The sequence below is a fragment of the Gallus gallus genome, chromosome 3 (genome assembly GCF_016699485.2).
Source record: "Gallus gallus isolate bGalGal1 chromosome 3, bGalGal1.mat.broiler.GRCg7b, whole genome shotgun sequence".
Lineage (NCBI taxonomy): Eukaryota > Metazoa > Chordata > Aves > Galliformes > Phasianidae > Gallus > Gallus gallus.
Genome location: NC_052534.1, coordinates 97,982,701 through 98,005,333, shown reverse-complemented (window position 1 = coordinate 98,005,333; position 22,633 = coordinate 97,982,701). Strand labels below are relative to the sequence as shown.

At 35.7% G+C, this 22,633-nt stretch overlaps 1 long non-coding RNA gene across 1 annotated transcript; it reads right to left on the bottom strand.

Annotated features, from left to right (window-relative positions):
- Window positions 1-1,205: 1,205 nt before the first annotated feature.
- LOC112532185 lies at window positions 1,206-13,992 on the bottom strand. Its single transcript, XR_003074617.3, has 5 exons — window positions 10,574-13,992; window positions 8,847-8,995; window positions 7,708-7,868; window positions 2,604-2,787; window positions 1,206-1,817 (listed from the first exon to the last, which is right to left on the bottom strand). It is a non-coding gene; the product is annotated as an uncharacterized LOC112532185 (long non-coding RNA).
- Between the last annotated feature and the right edge of the window lie 8,641 nt (window positions 13,993-22,633).

The window sequence follows — 22,633 nt, the reverse complement described above, 5'->3', positions numbered from 1 at the left end:
GATGAACAAACTCTGATGAGAAGACATGTAGCTCATCTGGATTAGATTTGTAGGTTGGAAACAGCACCACTAGGAGGATGTAATAAGTATCAATGATCAGTTCTTCAACCTCACTTCTTCAGCCACCTGAGGCACTCATCTGCCAAGCTGTCTCACTAACTTTACCTGGCAGAGGCCTAGATGCTGTGGAGAAACTGCCATGAGTGATCCAGACTGCCAACTATTACCCCTTGGTTCTCACCCATGTGGACACAACCAGTACTTCCCAGAGACCAGGGTTCTGCTCCAGTGTACCAGGGTTCTGGGGACCAAGAAGAAGGGCCTGGAATCAAACCCATTTATTCACTGAGCTTACCAGTGAAATGAAAGGGATTGAGTAGGGGCAGAAGAAACCCACATGTAACTGTGATGTTGGGTGGCTGATGTTGCAGGCAGGTTGTATATTTTTATGACCTCAAACCCTTTGAGAACCAATGATTGCTTGGAATAGACAGGATAAAGTTGACAAAAATGGGACAGCAATATCTTTGGGTTTAACTTAAATACACTGAAGGATGGAGAGAAAAATCCAAAGTGGAGGAATAGAGACAAGGGAGACAGTGTGACAAATTGTGGGATATTCCCACACTTCCTCTGAGGAAACAACATGATTGAGGCCCAGGCCAACTGCCTGTACATGAAAGAAAACATAATAGGAAACAAAGAGTAAATTAAGAAATCTGTATGAAGCTACAAACATATAGACTCATTAGGGCTACAGAAAAAATAGTGGAGCATCTTGCACAGCTGAAATGTGGCACAGTGAAAGGGTACAAACTCTTTACGGGGTAAACCATTCACAATATGAAGAGGCTAGCTCACTGGTGTATGTTAGACACCTCACCTAAAATTGCTAGACTGTGGAGAGAAAAATCCCATACAAACAGCTGAACTTGAATAAAAAATCATGAGTTTTGATCTTTTTTGAGACCAAACTTCTGGAAAGTTGGTGCATATTTTGTAGTTTCAGTATCACTGCAACATTCTAAGCCTTTCTTATGGATTCAAGTAGAACAAAAAACTTAGTGCCCTAATGTCTCGCTCCAATTTATCGGAGGGAGAGGAGGTTCTTTGATGTGTGTATATCCAGCATGAGATTAAGAAACAACGGTTCAAATGTTGGTCCGACCAGTTTATTACAAATCCTAGTCGTTCAGGGAGACGGGTAAGAGGAGAAGGGTGATAGAAAAGATAGGAAATAGAAGCAAGGAGTCCATATAGGAAGCAGGAGGGAGACAGTCACCACCATGGTCCAACGTGGTTCGTAGTTCAGTCATTGATCTTCAGTAGTGGTGGGTCGTCGGGTGTTCTGTTGACAAAGGTGACCACAGCGACAATGACGATGGCAGTACAAGCTTATAAAAAGTCCAAAGTGGTCGAGTCAGCTCTATTTTGAGTGACAGCTCGAATCCGAAGTGGTTGAGTCAGCTCTCCTTGGAGTGGCAGCTACTGGCTCTGGGATCTCAGCAGAAATTCCTTTGTTATCATCTTCCGGGCCTTGCCAGCAGATAAGAGGAAGCAGGGATGCCCATCTGCATCCTGTTTTTCACAGGGTACGATGGTGTCGTTCCCCAGTTTTCCCACAACAAGCTGGGGCTCTTAGGCCAGATCTTCCACCAGTAGCCACTCCTGAGCACTCTCTTCCAGAGGCAAGCAGCTCTGGAGGAAGGTGCTTTCAAAAGTCAAAGTGATGTTGATTGTCACACGGTAGCACCCATCATTTGCCACCTCCATAAATCAGTTAGAGTCTTGTCACAAGAAATACCTCAGGAAGCAAGCTTTGAGACAGAAGACAAAGAAGGGTTCTCACACCTAAATATCATCTGTAATAATTCTAGACTACATATTTTACCTCTATTGCACTATTTCCAGCTGACACATATAATCTCACGATTGACACTTCCACGGTTGTTACAAAGAAACGATAAACATTACTTTCTCTAACTAAGGTATCTGATAATCCCTGACAGTAGAAAGGTTTGTAAATGGCACTGAACTTTGTCACATTATTACAGCTGACAGTGCAGCAGTGACGATTTCACACGAGTGTTAAATTCCCTTGTCTGACCTCCAAATATAGTGTAGAGGAGGAATAAAAGAAACTGAAAGCTGGCATTTTTCACACAGAAAACTCTTAGTCAAAGTTTTTGGATGTGTTTATGTTCAATAGAGATAGGTTCCCCAGTACATTTTAATTAAAATATCTTACATCACTGTATTTCTCTATTTCTTCTTCATTCTACCTGAATAGGATTTTAGGTCTACGATTAAAATCTTTTCTGTGTCCAGTATACAACTAATGAGCTTCAAAAATTGCAAACTGTACCATATTTAGCAATGGACAGAATTGACTTATGTCAAGACTTTTTATAAATATAAGTCTTTTAATGTGAAAGTGATATGTATCACTTCAAAAGGCTGCTTAACTTTTTTATTATTTATGTACTTATTTATAGTTTTTTAATCTTTAAAAAATAACAAACAAGCAAACAAAAGAACAACAGAAAAAATGTTGTTGGCATGTGCCCAGAAAGCAACCTGTGACTATGCATCGATCATCTTACCCCGGAAATGGTCAGCAGCCCAGGAGCCCCTTGGACTGTGTGTGCCTGGCAGTGTTGTCTTCCAGCAAATGACAGTGTGAATGAAGTCTCCCATGAGAACCAGTGCCTGTGATTCTGAGGCTGCTTTCTGTTGTCTGTAGATGGTCCCTCAACAACTTCAACTTCTTCCTCCCAATGAGGCATCCTGTAGTAAATATGTACAGTGCCGTCACCAATATTTGCTTGCCCCTTAATTCTCATCCACACTCATTCATCATTCATCCCTAGGTGGAGCTCAACGTGTGTCTGTTATTTTCTTGCATAAAGGGCAACTCAGAAACCTCACAGTGCTGGTGGGCCTTCCCTAAAAAGTACATAGCCATCCCTGACAGCATTCCAGTCGTGTGAACTGTCCCACCATGTCTCCATGATCACAATGAGATCCTGGTCCTGTGACCACACACAGATCTCTACTTCTTCTGGTCTATTCCACATGTGGAATGCATTGGTATAGAGGCATTTCAGAGAAGAAAAGAAAACAGGATTCAAGTGTCCTGATAGGGATGCAAGAGGAATCCCCTTAACTATTAACACCCTTGAGGTGGCTGATCTTCTGGCTCGTGGCATGGGAGGCAGCTGCAGAACATTTATCACTGTTTTTCACTTGTGCAATGGAGACAATAAATTATTTATGAGATAATCAAGTAGATTTATCTTAAAAGAAATCCAGAAACTCTCATGATATTTCTGAGACATTGCTTCCTTCTTTTCTTTTTTTCCTTTTTCTTTTTTGCTTTTTGTTGTTTAAACTATTTATTTAAGGACTTCAGTATGAGCTGAAGAGCCTCATTTCAAGTATATCCTTGGAAGTCCTGTTTTTTGTTTGTTTGTTTGTTTTTGTTTGTTTGTTTGTTTTTTAATTGAAGTTTTCCAGCCATCAGAAGGATGGAAACTTGTCAAGCAGAAAGAGTGAAACCACTCTGACATTTTCTCCTTTGTAAGTAGCAGAAAAAAAATTTCAAGGGAACACATCACATTACAGGGCTTTCAACAGTGCATGAGTGTGCATGTATATAATAAAAATAATGTTCAGTATTATTTTGATATATGTTCTACTTTTCTAAGTTACATACTTTTAAAATTTTTGTCATTGATAAAAAATTTTCAAATAAACAAGTAAAATAACAACAAAAACAAATGAAAAACTCCTTTATTTTATAGCAAATAGGAATGTATTCTTTCATTAGTCTGTGCTAATGTCATATGTTCCATAAGACCTAGATATGTGCAAGCAGGGAATAAGATGTAATCTAAGAGATTCCACAGAAAGATATGTTGTTCAATGGTGTCTTTAAAAGTTCTAGAAAATAGAGAACACAAATAAAATGCAATAATATTGAATGAGGTTCAAATCTATTAGATAACAGAACATAATTTAATGCAAAAAATAAATATAACTTTCTTAATCAGTTGTTTTTGCTTTGTTTTGTTTTGTTTTCCCCTAAATTGCTTATTTATTCCAATGGTATTCAGTTCCTTTCACCATACAAGAATCCTTTAAGAGATTATATTTTGCTCCCTGCTGGTTCTTCATATTCCCTTTTTTTAGAGCAGAGCTCTATGTCTAACAAGTCATGAGAATTATGGGAAAAGAAAAAAGTAGCAAATATAACACTCAACAGTAAAGAGGGACTGCGTAGTCTTGAAAAAAATCAGCTGTTTAATCTTTGACAATATCGAATATGTTAGATAAAACCACAAGAAATAAAAACAACCATACATTTACAATTGATGCTATGTTAACATTTTCCAGGAGATGTTCTCAATAAGCTATTGACTTTTGTGCTTAAAGTAAGGCATATACCTTAATTCTTACCTTCTCTGGACTTTTATGATACATTATTTAACATCTCAAGGTAATTTCCTACAAACAGTAAACAAACAAACAAACAAACAAAAAAAAAAAAACCACACAGAATGTAGTGTTCTGTGAGACTGAATCAGCGTATGAATTTCAGTTTGGGGTATTTTCCTAGATAAAACAAATAAACAACTAAAGCAAAAACCTTTTCAAGCAGGTTAAACTACTATTTTTCAAAAAGAATTTGCACAGATTCTTGGAGAAATTTCTTGTTAATTAATTCCATGTGGATTAGCCATGATAGGTCTTTCATATCTAATTGAAGTCATTAGGATCAGTACATTTAGCAGGAGTTTCAAAGATTTTTGCTAATGTGACTTGTCAAATGTAGGTATTGACATTAAGCAAGGAAATTAACCAGGTAAGCCTTGGTGAGAAAGAAAGCATTTGGTGAGAACAGAAATATTTTTAATGAATATTAGCAACTGATATCTCTGCATTCATTTTCAGTGAAATTCCATTAAGCTCGGTAGCACTTGTTTATTCTTAAAGTGTCATCAATTAGTTATTTTGAGAATATCTCAATTTGCACTTCTGATAACAAACAATTATGTCATTCTAACATTCTTTATATCCTTTAGCTTACATTCTCTCTCTCTCTCGGTCTTTTTTTTTTTTTTTTTTTTAATTTAACAATGAAAAATAAATTTGGACTTTGTTTATCTGCAAAAAGATGTGGCAATACCTGCAATAATTTTAAATCTAATTTTCAATTTTTAACTCTTAAGTTTAAAAGCCTTGACACATATTTTAGAGCATGACACTCGCTAACTCACCTTTGATAGAAATTCTGTTTTATGGGTTCAGGCCCTACAGCACTTAATCAGTTGCCACAGGATCTCTAGGCAAGTTATGCTTTTCTAAATCTGTTCACTACCAGCTCTTTCCTTTCAAGTCAAACTGATGAGTCAAATAAATATGTCTGTTTCTCAAGTGACATTGGTTTTTTTTCTATTTCTTTATTTTTTCTCTGAGTGACAACAATGTTTGGAAGCTTTAGTTAATCCCACTTGGAAAAATAACACCAGCTTGAAAACATTATCTGTATACACCTGTATGATTATTTACAGAATTTTCTTACACCAATCTTTTCCAAACTGTCAAATATTACTCCTTAATATTTCCTTATCCCACACTACCGCTCATTTCCAATGAAATTTAGCCATCTCTCTATGCATTTCTCTTGTCAACACACTGCAAGATGGCCAAGTAACACTCCTATATAATTGTTTCTGGTCATGACTAAAGACAGCCAGAAAGGCTCTACTCCTCCACTACTACTTAGCGGCAGAGGGAGAAAATGTTCTTCTGGCATGTCAGCTGCAATTGGAATGGAACAAGAAACTTTTGCCTTTGTCTTTGCAGACTGTTTTTCTGTCTTCGTTTTCTCAAATATAATTTCTTTGATTTTATTTTATACCTTACTAGCTAAGGGGAAAAAAAATAGCAACGTGAGAAATAGAACCAAATATCACAGTCTCCTTTTCAACATTTGATAATAGCCCTTTTCAGAACAACAAAAGTTATCACTTTAGAACCAAAAATTATGTAAATTAGTAATAATATCTCTAGATGACACAACAGCAGAAGTACAAACTGCTGGACATTACAGGCTTATTAAACTGTGTGTAAAACATAAACAAGAAAAAAAAAAACTGTCACATCTCATAGGTCAAAAAAATAAGTGAAGACAGAAAAAAAAAAAAAAAAAAAAAAAAAAGCACTTATTTCTTCCTTCCTGCCAAAGTTAGATTGTTCCCCACAGGATCATTTTCAAGTGATTTGCCCAGTCCAATTTTAAATTATTCTAACAATGGGGTTTCCACTCCTTCCCTTAGGAAGTGTAACCGTAGATGACAATTTGACATTCACATTACACTCAAGTCCCTAGATGACACAGTTCAGTGTAATGTGACATAAGATTTATGGTGATGGACTCCAGCATTTGACAGGCTCCAATACAATGCAATGTGCTGTGAATGGGTGATTTAAAAAGAATATTTAACAAAACTGCTATAGCTATAAAGTAAAGATGGTTGAAAATATTTGGAAAACATAACAGAAATATTAAAATGAAATAGAGTAAAATCAAATACAATAATATAAAATAAATTCTGAACACTGAAAATCTCTCAAAAACATAAATTCTAAATACAGTACTTTATCTTATGTAGATATTCGCAAACTCTTCCACTAAAATCAAAATTTGGTTTGCTAAGCTCCAGACAGGATCAACAGAAGAGCCAAATGTCAAAGCCTAAAAGGTTGAATGCTAAAAGAATAGAAGTTGCATTTTGAAACATGTCTAATGGAGAAATGACAGTAAGAACCTAGTCACATTTTCAAAAGATGTCTACAGATATAACTGTATATTTAGGTACTACTGACTTTAAAAATCTAGTTCTTATATTTTATTGGCTGCTATCTGTACAGATTTTAACTTCTGGTTCTACATTTCTTTGTGTCAGCAGAGAGAAGACAATGCAGGAACGGGGGAAGAAAAGTCACTCATCTACTCACTGCTGGTAGTGAGTTGGCTGTTTGGTGGTTTTAGATGTGATCTTATTATTAAAAAAAAGCACTACATACAAACAATAAATAGGCAAGCAAGAGGAATTGAGCAGTCAGAAAATCAATAGAGAGAAAACGGGAAAGTTGCTGGCACAACTCTATGTCTAGCTAGAATGAACATGCTTTGAGAAAGTCAGCTTGATAGCTGACAGCATATAGGGGCTAATTTATGAAGAAGACATTTAGGTATGCTCAAGCATATGACTAATAGATGCACCTTGGAAATTATGTACAACATTTTATTTTTTTTTTATGACAGAATTGATATCATAAGACATAAGAAAGTTTATGTAGACATCTAATCTAATTCATCAAACACATGCTTTCCTCTCTAGCATCCTTTGCAATATTTTCTGTCTTGTACCTTGTTAGTCAGTCCTCTACTGTGCATGAGAGGTTTGCACTGATTGTTGAAGAAGCCTTTGGTTTCTCAGAATATAATTAGGCTCTATCTCATGCTTATGGTCTGTGAATTTCTTCTTCCACTTGAGCAACTGATCCACATGGAAGAAATCATTCTGACTTATGAAATGAAACATAGGACATCCTTTACAGTTCACAGCAGCTGTTCAGTATGGCACAGGTCCCAGTGGTTCAGCCAATTATCAGTGTATATTTTCTTACAAAGTTTACCTACTGCAGCTGGACTCTCTCTTTGTTGCCAGTAAGATGAAAGGCCTTTCTGTTCTTAGGCTGTCCCTTTAGATTACTGCGGTGGAGGTACATCAGGTCCATCAGCCAACAGCACAAAAAAGAAAGAGACAGCAGAACATCACATCTTCATGGCACCCAGTCTGGGGGATGAGAAACTCATTTAAAATAAAGCCACATGGATGTCATTCAATTTTTCCACAAGAAAAAGCACTGTACAAACCTGAATCTATGCCCATGAAAAACCACACTTCTCACTCTGTTTCTGCACCTCTTGTTTATAAATTCCAGGAGAAACTGAAATTTTTATTGTTCTTCACATGATAATGCCTACTTCTGTCTTTTTTTTTTTTTTTGAGTTGTAAATGCACAAAATTTTCACACTGAGGATTGTTCTAAAAGACTTACATTTTGCTGAATATAAAAGGTATAAAGTTTACAAGGTATCTGAAACTTGGAAAATATTTGCATTTACTTTTTCTTTTTTCTTTACCCTCAAAGCATTTAATTATGTAGGAAAACATCCTATATTGCAATTAAAAAAAAAAAATCAATAACTTAACAGTTCTCTCTCATCATTAATTCTACTACTTGTAATGAAAACAATGTAAAGCAACATCCCTAAAACAAAATTCTCTAATTCTTTCAACATATTAAAATGTTTGTGTACGATCTTTATTATTTCATCCTCAATGCATAAACCAAAGAAGTTCAGAATAAAATTTATGAAAAAAAAAAGAAAATCTGAGCATTATAATACTAAATATTTCAATATTCAAACTCATACACATATAATGGAAAATTTCATTCAGACTTTTTTTTTTTTTTAAAAAAAAAAAAAGATCAGCATACTTGCTGCATCTAAGGTACTGGATGATCAAAGGAAATGATGAGATCTTATTTTTGGTTTACAAGTTACTTCTCCAATAACACATAAGTCAGAGTTCTAACCCTCTTTGAAGTTACTTATACTCCAAGAATGTAAAACTGCAGAAATGTCTTACGCTTCTCTTATTAAAGGTTAAATGAAAATTGGGTTAGTAAATCTCTTCAAACTTCTTCTATTTCAAGACTGTCCAATACGAGACACATCTAAGTAAGGTTCAAACTGTAGCACTTACCTATTCTGCGCTGTCTTTTACAACTTTTCAAGGATTTCTCATCTTGAATTGAGGAATTTTCCACCTCTTCTCCAATATTCATTGCCTGTGGAATCTACTTAAGGTACTTTCTGAATTCTAGTTCTGTATTTTCTGGGCCAGAATATTGCCTACAACAGTAATATTGCATAGGTGGTTTATAAAAGTACAACAGCACACAAGTGAGAGTGCAAGACCTACATTAAAGGTGAACATTTATAAATTACATTTAAAATAAAAAATACCCATAAAGTCCATTTTCAAACTTGGCTAAGGTTAAGAGTATGTTATAAGAATAGACCATGGATTTTTGGATATCCATTCTGCCCTATGGTCAGTTTTCATCTTTTTTCTACTGCTTAGTGCTGGACAGATTACTGATTATTGGCATTAGGACAAATAAGGCATCCTGATACCTTCTTTAAATTAGATTCTCTTTCTCAATACTACTTACTCACCAACTTGAAAGGTAATAGAATATTGTATTTCAGTTTTTCCTTTCTCCCACACTCCCCTTTTTGTAACTAAAAATTATTACATACAGATTTATTGCCTTCACAAACCATGTTTCTGATCATTCATTACTTGCTTAGAACTTTCTTTTTTACCTGAATAGTTATGTAAGTACAAATTCATCTCTTGGATCTTGCCTAAGGCATTGCATCTCAATGCCTGAAACCTAGTTTCGTTGCAGTATGTATTCTCTTTACAGAACATAGTATACATTCGTTCAGTCAGAATACTCCATTCAGCTACTAGAATGTTCAGAAATCCAGAGAATATTCCTTTGCTTTCACTCATTTTCTTTCCACTGTCTATGAGTTGGTTTCTTCACACTTGCCTTCACTTTGTTTTTGCTTCTCAGCAATACCTTGATCAAACCATCTAGGAGTTCATAAGAATACAACTTATTCATTTTTAAAATATATTTTCTACTCTTCTTGAATTTGTCTTGGAATGAAGATCTACTGAGTAGCTGAGCATCACTAACTTCTTTTCAAGTCATAACATAACAGCTTTCAGTGTTACCAGCTCTCTGCTTTAAATGGTAAATTGATCATCAAAATGGAATTTACACTGAGGAGTCTTTACTTAATTTGGATTGAAGAAAGAAGAAATATGTCAGGTAGTCTTTCTTACTCATTGAATAAATTTGAACAGGATATCAGAGTATTGATTTTATATTTATTTATTTATTTATTTATTTGGTGCGTTTCCATTAGATGACACTTTAATTGAAAGAAAGTAAAGTCAGAGTATCTTATACTCAGGTAATGTCAAATACATGTGAAAGCCAAGTCTGTGTTTTGCTTTGAGACTAACACTGAACAGTCTGAACCTCAGCACAAAATTTGTTGGGTAGTTATCCTACTAAGGTGACTTAGTTGCTGATAGTAGCAATGATATTTACACAATAGCTGCTTTCACATGGATATACTGAGTACATGCTCCAGACCGCACAGTCAACTTCCTGACCATTTCATTTATGGTAAATTCCAGTAATTTTAGCAAATAATTCTTAACTTTGCTTAACTGTCAGAAACAATTAATTAGCTTATGAGTCTACTCCAGATAGCAGGAGAAGATTGTAATGTCCTTCTGCTCCTTCAGTGACTGCCTAGGTGATTCAAACAGAGTTAGAAAAAAGTATCCAGAAATGCTCCAGCACATACTGGCAGCAAAACAAACAAACAACAAATAAACAGTACTTTCTCAAATGGGCCTCATGCAATCTGGCAGTTAGTCTGAATGTTGTCTCTCTTCTTCCCAGGAGTTTCATCCAAGGCCCTACATGAATAAAATAGTACACTTGCTGATATGCAGTTATTAACAGAAAGTGTGATTCAAATGTAAACCTAGCTGAGTCTTTCTGTAACCATAAGCAAAATAAGGTTGGAAAGCAAAAGAAAAACTGCATTAGACAAAATATGACAATATTTCCAGTATAACAAACACTTCTTCAAGTCTGAAGGAGAAGCAAGAAGTTTCAGATCTAAATGAAAGTTGTGGATATTTTATGAGGTTTCTCAGATAAGAAAAAATTAGTTTGCACCCATGAGGAGTGGAGGACACACCATGAAGAGAAGAGATTAGGAAAAGGAACAGGATATTTTTAATGTACAACAGAAAAGAGTGTATGTCAACTGACTTCAACAAGTAGAATGGCGAATTGTGATAAAAAAGGATAACTACCTTTATTGACTTCATGATTTAGCATCTATGGACCTAATGTATGTAAGTTTTCATGTCAGCTTTCCAAGCTTTTTGTAACTCTTTCTTAAGAATGAGAAATCAAAAGCTGAGTGGCTGTTTTTCAAGATTTTCTAATGGAAAACCATTGAACCATAGAATCACAGAAAGGTTTGGGTTGGAAGGGACCCCAAAGATTACCTAGTTCCATCTCATTTCTTTGAGTATATAGGGCCATGTTTGTACTCCATCACAGACCATCAAAGGCCAACCTGAGAAGCAATCCCATGGTTGTCCATATGTCCATATCTCTTACTTTGAATGTAAGAGATTCATTCAGCCTCTGCACACTTATCATATTTTTGTCTGATCACTGACCCAACCACAAATTCTATCAACACTGACATCATCTGAAGTGTAAAGCAAAATTTTTTAATAGAACTGAGACCTATCAGAATACATTCCTCATCTAGTATGGTTGAATTCAGTAATGTTTTAGGGTTGAATTAGTCTTTACCATTTAGTAACTAACTAAAATACATCTAATAACTTCCCTACGATGTCATGGAGAAGATGTTCAAACACCTTTGTGGACACCTCTCCAACACGTCATTGCTACTCTTTGGCAGGGATGTTTTTTGGATAAGTATGAACTATGTGAAATACAAAATTTTTAATTGCCCTCCCCCTACACACCTGCTATTATTATTCTGTTAGAATTAAAACCTATGAGGCATATTTGACAAAACCTGCCACTCTGAAAACATGCTGTAGGAAATAAACCAAACAAACTAATAATAGCTTACATCAGGAAAGAGAATTATGCTCATAGGAAATGAGTCATAAAGTTGAAGATTTGAGACTTGATGCCAATACTTTGAAAATCTATTGTGCTCTTAAGTACATGAAAAAGTCTATCTGTCAGTAATCATTTTGTTTCAGGAAAAGGCAGAAGGGAGTCATAAACCTTGCAAACTGCTGCTGAAAGAGAAAGCAGTTTCTAATGTCAAGCAGATAACTGATCATAAACACCTGTTAAAATTTATATTCTAGATTGTATCCCTGATAGAAGATCGGTTAATACAAAACAATATTTTCATTTTTACACATTACTTTTCTGTTAAGGATCTCTGCATTTGATATGAACTTTGCAGTGCAGTTTCTAAATGCATTTGAACAGAGCATTCAAAATGCTCTTCCTGTGGACTGAGAAACAAGGTAGGTATGAAATAGTTTAACTTACGATTACATTGAAAATCTTACAAAAAGAAAACAGAATTAAGCTCCTTGATTTCTTGCATTAGAATCATAGAATGGTTTGTCCTGGAAGAGACATTAAAGACCACCTAGTTTCAATCCCTCTGCAATGGGATCACTGGACCATGATCCTCAAAGACCCATCTACCCTTAGACATTTCCAGGACACCTACAGCTCTGTGGGCAATCTTTTCCATTGTCTCACCACCCGCATGGTGAATAGTTCATTACTAATATCTAACCTAAATTTATGCTCTTTTAGTTTAAAACCATCACCCCTTGTTCTACTGCTGCACTCCCTAATGAAGAGTTCCTCTCCATCTTTCCTGTAGCTGATATGAGGTACTCCAAGGTTGCTATAAGGTCTGCCTGGGGCCTTTTCTGCTCTAACCACAACCTCTCAGCTTGTTTCTGTAGATGAGGTGTTCCAACCCCATGATCACCTTAGTGGTTCTCCCCTGGATTTCATTTAACAAGTCCATATTTTTCTTATGCTGACACCTCCAGAACACAATACTCTGGCTGGTTTCAAAGATGTATGCAACAAGAAATCAACTGAAATGTATCATCCAGAGAAGAAAACAACCAATAAGATGAAATGTGGCAACCAATTTATTATTATAAATGTGGCATTTGTGCTAAGTTTTTCATCTCAGTATGTACTCATAAGACTGATATTTTTATAAAGCATCTTGTCTAGTTTGTGTACCATGTCAGATTATTTTAATGGACAGTTCTAATTGCTGATTTATTACAGTTGGAGAATGTATATTCTGTTTTATTTGTAATGCTGACAGCAATTACAATAAGTATAACATTCAGGGTAGGCCTTTTTTCATAGCTAAACAACATCTTCTATGAATGTCTTCCTAAAAATAAACCCTTAATCCTGGCTGAGATACTATGTTAATTACATTTTGGATAAGAAGATCTCATATATTCTGTCTTTTTTTGTTGCTTATTTTTTCACTTACAAATTCTCCTTCCCTACTGATGAGATCTGACTGGCATGACTTTAGCTGAAAATTTGAATTAGGTGTATTATAAAATAATCAGTCAAGAAAGAACATGAGGCAGTTCCTCAAGACAAGTCACTCCACTTGTTTAAGCATCTGCCTCTCAGGATTGAGTCTCTCATTGGTCACGGAGAAAATATAACCAGCCAATGCAAGTTGAACTTTTAGATGACTCTGGAAAATGAGGATAAATCAATTCTCAATTTTACAACTAATAGGCTGCAAAATGACCTATTATCACGAAATCACATCACAATATATGGGAGTATAAATAATGACAAAAATGATTTGGAATAGAATTACAGAATGCGGGATTTAATCTTCTGGGGTTACTTAGAAATTTATTTGGCTAAGATTTTGCTCAAGGAAATGAGCTATAACAAATCCACTTTATGGTACTTGTATTTTAAGTGCCACTGTTGATGTCTTTGATTGCACACAAGTTGTGTGGGGCTGCCAGATAAACCCAAATTATCTGATTTTAGAAACTGCAGAAAAAATATTACTTGGTCTCTATATTTGTCATACTTAGGGGACCACCTTTTCATAGCCAGTGCTCCTCTTTGGCAAAGAGAAGATTTTGTATGGAATTTCTGCAAGGACAAGCTCAGTCTTTCTAATACCACTTTATGGTGCTCTGTTATGGACAGAATAGACTTTTGCCTTTGCATGTGTAAACAGAATTATACTCCATGAAACTGAAAGAAAACAAAACTCTTTCCTTTTTCATTGTATAAATACATGCCTATCAAATTTTTGAGTCAGGAAATTTTTGTTCTGTAATTTTCTTCTCTGATTTCTCTAGGCTTATAACAATCTTATATGTTATGTAGCATACATCTATAAATATATACTTGTAGTAGTGTATCATCAGTGTTAACAGAAAATCCAGATGAATAGATTAGAGAATTCTTTTCAAACCTCTTTGAGATTCAGTACAACTTCTTTCTAATTAGATGTGTTCGGTATATGTACATATAAATTCTGGGAATGGCTTGTACATGTCAAATATCCATGTTTTAAGTAGAAAAAAAAAGAATGTTTTGAAGAGCAAAAGTTTTGCATTAAATTCAATTTAGTGGTAAAATAAAGTCATCAAGAGACACCACATCTTTCTTAGTGAAAAAGAAATGAAATGTTATGCACTGTGAAAATGCAACAGAGTAACAAAGGATTTTGAAAAACTCTCCAGGACACCAGAAGAAAACAGAATTTCGAAAGTGAATTAAATTATGTTGCTTTTATTTTCTTTTTCTGATTTCTCTAAAGGAAAAATATATTTTGCATCTCAAATAGCAATCTTGAGAAACGTATGTTGCATTGCAAGATGTAGAATTTCTTTAAAATAATTATGTATACGTATTTCTTTCATAAATATTTATATAGAAGCACATATATAAAGCAAGAGGGGTGAGGTGGACCAAAATCACATCTGTGACTGCAACTCAGTACTTCAGTATTACAAGTTAGATACGTGGCAAGTTCAAAATTTTTCTGAGGTTTCTTTGACTTGTGTACAATCTCATTTATCCTGAAGCATGCTAAATAATGTCTGAACTCTTGAGATGTGCTTTGTATATGCTCACGAATAGCTTTATCAGGATTTTTCCCTTTCTGTTTATTATACATTCTGTCTTTTAAAGTAACTCTGCCACAAAAATAGAATAAAAATTATGCTCAAGCTAGGATTTCTGAAGAAATAAATGAGAAATGCCCCCCCCCCCCCGCCTTTTTTTTTTATTGTTGTTAATATATATATAATGAACAGATTTGTTTTGCTATTTCTAGATTAAAATATTAATGGTTTGAAATTTGCTTTGTAGTGCAATCCTACCTTACACTGAGTTAAGATAAAATTAATTTGGAAGCCTTGAAAACATGATGTGTGATTATGGGGAAACTGAAATTCAGTGTTTGGTTTGGGAAGCAAAATATACTGCTTTCACCTGCTCTTCTGGGATAGGAATTCAGCTGCAGAGTGTGAGAGCAGATGGGAGATATTGTGGCAGTGACTAACAGAGGTTCGTCTATTCTGGAGGTGAAGACTTGACTTCACCAGAACATCTGCATTTAGTCTGAACAGCTTTAGTTGCGGGTCAGTTCAGCACTGATGCTAAGTTTACCCCACCACTAAAAAAATAATCAGCTTTGAGTAGTCATTGTAATACACAGAAAATATTCACAAAATAAATTTTTCTACCACATAAATTTTTGAGGAATTTTTATTATACAGTTATGACAGTCTGCTAGAAAGTTCCACTCTACCATTCTCTTCTAGTTCACATTACAGTATAAGGAACAAACTAATTAATGAAAACACTACAGAGAATCGATGGAGGCAGATAAGTTACAGTACTACTAGATAGACAGACGTGTCTGTTGCAGCCAGTTACCATTCTCTGATGTTTGTGAGCACTGGAATTAGGTATAAAAATATATCGTCACAAGGAATAGCAATACGAAGATGTTTTCCTGCTTGCTCATGTGTGTATGAATGTCTGTTTGCATATATTTTTTATATATGTTATTCACATGAGTTGAGTATATGTTTGTTTGTAGAAATATATGTTTACACTACATATATAAAACGTGTATATAGAAAATATGTAGGTTTTATATGTAGGTACATATAGAATTATGGAATCACCAAGGCTGGAAGAGACCTCTAAGATCATCCAGTGCAACTGCCCACCTATCACCAATGTTTCCCACTAAACCATGTCCCTCAGTATGACATCTAAATATATACATATACAGATTAAACATAGAAAGTGTATAAAATTGTATAAAAGTATGTAGGTTCTATTTTCTTATATAAAACCATAAGTTTTATTTCAGTCCACCAACACGCTGAGATCACTGTCCGTTGCTCAGCCTATACTTAATTTTACAAGTAAACCTCATAAACTTCACCAAATCAGACACTTCATGTGTTTTACTAGAAAGTGGTATAAGAAGTGAGTACACGCTATAGGATACTTTTATTTTACAGCAGATGCCTAAGGGGATTATTAGCATTGGCTGTTGGACTACAATCATAGAATCATAGAATTGCTCAGGTTGGAAAGACCTTAAAGACCATCGAGTCCAACCACAACTTAACCAAACCACCCAAACACTAAAAACCCTCTGCTAAATCATGTCCCTGAGCACCACATCCAAACAGTTTTTAAACACACATGGGGATGGTGACTCAAACACCTCCCTGAGGAGCCTATTCCAGTGCTTAATGACCCTTTCTGTAAAGAAGTGTTTCCTGATATCCAACCCAAACTTATCCTGGCACAACTTGAGGTCATTTCCCCTCATCCTGTCACCTACCACCAGTGAAAAGAGATCAGCCCTGCTCTTGCTGTAAGCACCTTTCAGATATTGGAAGAGAGCAATAAGGTCTCCCCTCAGCCTCCTCTTCCCCAGGCTAAAAAGCCCCAGTTCCTTCAGTCTCTCCCCTTAGGGCAAATTCTCCAAGCCCTTCCCCAGCCTTGTTGCCCTCCTTTGGACCTGCTCCAAATGTCCTCAATGTCTTTTCTGTTCTGAGATGCCCAAAACTGAACACAGTACTTGAGGTGAGGCCTCACCAGTGCCAAGTACAGGGGCAGGCTTACTTCCTTATTCCTGCTCACCACACCATTCCTGTTACAAGCCAGGATGCCAATGGCCTTAACCAGGATGCCATTGGCCTTACTAGATCATCTTAGATATGTTTTCCAACCATGATTCTACGATTTCATTACCTGTGTCTTGAACAATGTAAAGATCAGTTATTTTAAGCTACAAAAGAGAAGAAATTTGTGGATAAGTGGAATTTGAGTTATTTTGTTTCAAAATGGATTATGTTGACTGATTTCGGTGATTTAGGCGTATGCTGTTATTGATCTGAAATTAGCGTCTGGTGATATGTTGTGCTGAATATTAGAAAGAGGGAATAACTTAGTGAGGACACTGATCACTAAATCACATTGCTTTGGATATATTGAGAACAGCGAATAAGGAAAGACATCTACTGTCTACTCCTCTGTTACGATCTTTTTCTTAGAAAGAATCCAATAGGTTTAGAGAGAATATTTTATCTAATAAAATGTTAGGAATGACCTAGAGCACCTCAAACACCATCTGCAGGCTGCTAGTGCAGGGACCAAAGGGAGGCCCTCCAGAAGTTAAAGAATGAAGTTAATTAGGGGAAAATACTGCAATTAGATAAGGAAAAGGTTGTGACCAGTTTTCATAAAAATGGCAGGGAAAGCAAAGCAAAGAAATTTTCAAAGATAAGCAATTGCCTGCCCAGGTCGTGTAAAGATTATAAAGTAAACTCAGAAAAGAGTGGGGAATAAAACTCCAACACAAATGAGGCTAAATAAGGAAAAGCAGGTGTGAAACACAGTTTTCTGAAGTCTTCTTTTTTTTTTTTTTCTTGTCCCAAAGCTCGCTTCGCAAGGCCTTTTTGGTGATATGACTCTAACTGACAAATGCAAATTATCTAGGGGGCGTGAGTGGTGGGTATCACTGTGCCCTAGTACTTCTGTTTATGAAGATAAGCAGAAGCAGGACAAACAGTCTTTTTTGGGGATGCAGCTTGAAGGAGCTGACCACTGCAAAAGGTAATAATGATGTTTGTGCATGGCAGTGAAGACACCACTCCCTGCTGGCTTATCTGCTGGGCCAGGTGTGTCATGCTAACAAAGAAAAAAAACCTGAGAAGTGGAGGATAAAAGACCCCCACTAAACTAAGGACTTTGGGGAAGAACTCCTCCCCCAGAAAGTAACTTTTGACTGAGGAATTCCCTAAGAGAAAAAAAAAACAAACCTCTTGGGAAAGAACTGGTGCCTGCTGGGTGCAAATTTTCCTGGTTTTCTCTCATCCCCTGCAGAGACTGGACAAGTTCCTGAGATCATTGGATAAACTAGGAGCAATGCTGAAAGCCTTGGTGGTGACTATCTCCCTTGCTTTTTATGATTCTATCCTTGCTTTTATTTCCTACCTTTTTCTATTGCTCGTCTTCCCTTCCCCATCTCCCTAAACAACTAGTATTTGTTGTAAAATTGTTGGGCAAACATGTGACCAACATTTGTGTTTTAATCTTGCTGTTGGGTACACAAGTGCAGTGTCCAGTTTCAGGCTCCCCAGTACAGGGAAGATCTGGACATACTGTATAGAATCCCACATAGTGTCACCAATGCAGTCAATGGACTGGTGCATCACACTTAAGAGGAGAGGCTGAGAGACTTGGGACTTTTCAGTCTGCAGAAGAGGAGTCTCAAGAGAATACTGAGAAAGACAGGACCACAAAGATGATGAAAGGCCTGGAGAATTTCCCTGATGAGGAAAGGCTGAGAGACTTGGGGTTGTTCAGCCTGGAGAAGAGAAGACTGAGGGGGTATCTTATCAGTGCTTATAAATACTTAAAAGACGGGAGTCAAGCGAATGCGTAAAGGCTCTTTTCATTGATGTGCATCAAGAGAACAGCTGGCAATGAGCACAAACAGGAAGGTTGTACTTGATTTCTAGAGGTCCATTCCAACCCCTATGATTCTTTGATTCTGTGTCATCAATGCCTACAAATACCTGAAGGGAGAATGCAATGACAGTGAAACCAGACTCTTTTCACTGGTGCTGTAAGACAGAAGACAGTGAGCACAAACTGGAACACAAGAGGTTATTTGAACACCAGGAAGCACTTTTGTGACATTGATGGTTTCTAATAGCATATTGACTGCATTTAGTTGTATGTTTTCCAAGCATAGTAACTTAAATATAAATATTAATGTAATTGGTGACTTTATATATAGCAATGATGGTACGATATGGTTGCATAACCTCTTCTATTGTGAAGATCTTTTTCAGTATTAACTTTACAGAATATTTAAGTCTAAAATCTAGCAGTTTTCCAGGCTCTAATACATAATCTCCAGGCTCCATACATTTCCAGGCTCCATACATAATCTCAGTTTTTAAGGAACCCTAAATTTATTATACAGTTACTTAATTCTATGTTTTTAATAAATTTAATATCTGTTTTTAATAATCTTATAAGAAAACATAAAAGCTTAAAAAAGAAATAGGCAAATTTTTGCAACTAACAAAAAAATACCTAGGTCTATAAAAAATTGTGAACTTTTCCTCTGACGCATCTTAAAAAATAGAAGGAACAGTAGTGCCCACTCTTGCTAGTTTATATAAAAATATAGTGCCTCATTGTGTTAAGTCTGTTTGATGGGCTTTGGAAGAATTTTCCAAGCACTGGGTTTTAGTGCAAGTTTGAGGCATACCATGGATTCACTGTTGGTTGCAACTCATATCTCCACTCTTCACCCCTGCCATCCACTCATGGCCACATATGTCCTAGATAAACTTGTGTACTGAGGCTGGAAAGGAACTGTGGTCTGTGTTGATATGTGATAACCACAACTGTAGAAAGGGTGTTGAAAAACTATTGCTTTAGAATTGTAGAAACAACAGTGGAGAGGAACCAGATGTTTTACGTATGTCTTTATGGAAACTATTTTAGAATCCAAGAAATATAAATATTTCAATGAAACATACAGGATATTTAAATCATTCTCTGGAGCTGCATAGTAAGGATGTACTGAATCCCAGGGTAGAGTTAAAAATGCTTTAAAATTATTCAGGTGCATTTCCCCAGGATATATAAGCAATCTCCTATGCAATTCTAAAAATACAGTGTTCCCAGAAGTATTCTAAATGTTGATTGTTCATGGTTTTTCTATGGAAGAAGTCTTACATTTATATTTTTTTCTAGCCATCACCCCTATCTACATCTACAGCATCTACAGAAGCTCCTTAATAGGAGAATAGCCAAAGTTTTCAAGCCATGAAGTGACAGGTTTTATAGATGGTAAACAAAATGTGCAAAGAAAGACATCTTCACCATCCATAAAAACTGTACTGGAAGGCATTCAATTAGGCATAGGTTTAAGTTATTTCAGCAGTAAGATAAATCACAGTATTTCTATGATGTGTTGTTCCTTTCCTTGTGTTCTGGTGATGGGACTGTGGGAGGCTAGATGTAGTAGGGAAGAGAGCAGCCCCCAACACGGAAATGCTGTTATCCTCCAGTATCATCTGCCTATAGATGAGGGTGGAATCCTTAGAATTTGTAAGCAAAGGATGCCCTCTTGTGTGATGGTATCACTGAGTGCAAGATCTGTAATTCTTAAATTATTTGGTTTATTGGAAACACAAGATTTATACTTGTATATTTTGCAGTGAGTTAAAAGATATTTCCCTATTTGTATTTTAAATACTAATATCTTACATTTATCATCATTGCTGTACAATATGTGAATAGATAGACTACTGTGGAGCCTTTTTCATGAATTGCATTTCAAATTTGCACAGAACAAATTGCAGAATTTTTATTAATGAACAGGTCCTAAACTCCCTCTCCACTGCCTACAAAGGGATTGCATTTGCTAATACCATATTCTGCAAACCAAAATCAAATTCAGAAGTTCAATTTAAAATCTGGCAACTCTTCAAGAACATTAAAAAGAAATTAAATTGATTTTAGGAGAGACAAGCTGTTATATTTTAACTTTTTATATAAATGCAAAGAAAAAAAAATCCCTGCTGTTTGCAATCTGTCTTGTAGCACAAGATTACAATCTTTCTGTGGTAGCCAGGAAACTGAAGCTACTTATGTTAATTAAAACATGCACAAAAAATATATATATATATATAATAAAGGGATCTTAGAACTGCCATACAACAACCATCCTATGATTGGTTGGTTGGTTCCTTTCCTCTTGTTAAGGATAAATTTTTACAGTCAGCTAGAACTGCCTCGAAATCCTTCTCTTACTTTTGAAACAGCTGATACATCATCAGCTACACACTCTAGTACCCAAAAGAGGGTAATGACATCCAAACTGCTTGTTGGCTAAAACCCCTTAGCTCATGGTTCTCCCCAAATGAGGAGTGGAGATTGGCAGCCAGAATAACAGCTGGTCTAGTGTATCAGCTCTGCACAGAACAGTTTCACTGGACTGAGATAACATATTCTTGTCCAAGTTCTGTTTAGATACAAGTACAGATAGTTTGTCCTTGATAAACTAGAGGGACTTAATTAATATGAAACATTAATATAAAATATACTTTAAAGCATTAATCAGTATTCTCACTTTTTATGGAAAACTTGCTGATCTTATAAGAAGCTGAATCATTCTATTAAGAATTTATAAGGGAAAAATCCTGCAGGATTTCTGGCAGTATTCAAGATATTCCTAAGAAGGTCTCAGTACAGGTAGACTCAGTTGCTGCTGTGTCTTCCCTTGGGCTGATGTATACTACCGTTAAGAAAACTTATTTTAATGAAGTATATGAAGATTTGCTTAATACTGCAAAGTAAAGAGTGACCCTAATGTGGGAAATGTACATTGTAGAATAAGAAAAAATACAAATAATTGTGTTATGGAGGAAAGATGCTGATCTATACAGTTTCAACAGTAAATTATATACATCTCTATGTAACAGGGTTAGATATCTGAACACTTAAAAGTTCAGGCTTCTATTTACTCAGAAATAAGCTATAAAATAAATGCAACCATCATTCAAATCTGAATGTACGTAAATCAGGTAACTATTTAGCTGAGTGCTATTATACTAGATACAGTGTTATGTATTATTATGTATGGCAGTCCTAAGGAGAAAAGAAAGTAGCCTAGACATTAGTGAAAACAGATACAGGAAATGTAGATGGAAGTAAAATATATATGAAGTGTGTAGTCATCATAATTATCTAACATATATCCCTAACCAAAATCAATTATTCTGTCTTAAGTGTGATGCACTTGTAGTTCAGTTCGGATTCGCATCATTCCAAATCAGATTAGACTTTTTAACAAAGGGTTCTGGAATAAATATTTTGAAGATCTCCTTTATTTGTTGAGTGTTCTCTAGAGTTATTGAAAATTTTTAGTGTAAACAAAAGTATTTCAGTATGCCAGGTGAATAATTTTAGTTGTCCTGTAAACGTCAGAGCACTCAGGTACACTGCTTCACTGTCTTGAAGTAAATATAATTCCTCTAAATATACAGAGGAGAAGAATTTCAGTGTACACGACATCATTTTTTTGTTGTTCATTTCTATCTCCTGTTCACTTTGAAGGGGCCTGGCATATTGCTCCTAACTGCATCTTCAAAAATGCATCAGTGAATGCAGTCTTGTGACAATAAGACTATATTTCCAGGAAAACTTAACCAAGAGTCATTCCAGGATGTACTTGAAATTATGTCTAAAATAGAAATAAGACAAAATCCTAATCTATAAGCACAATAATATCCACTCG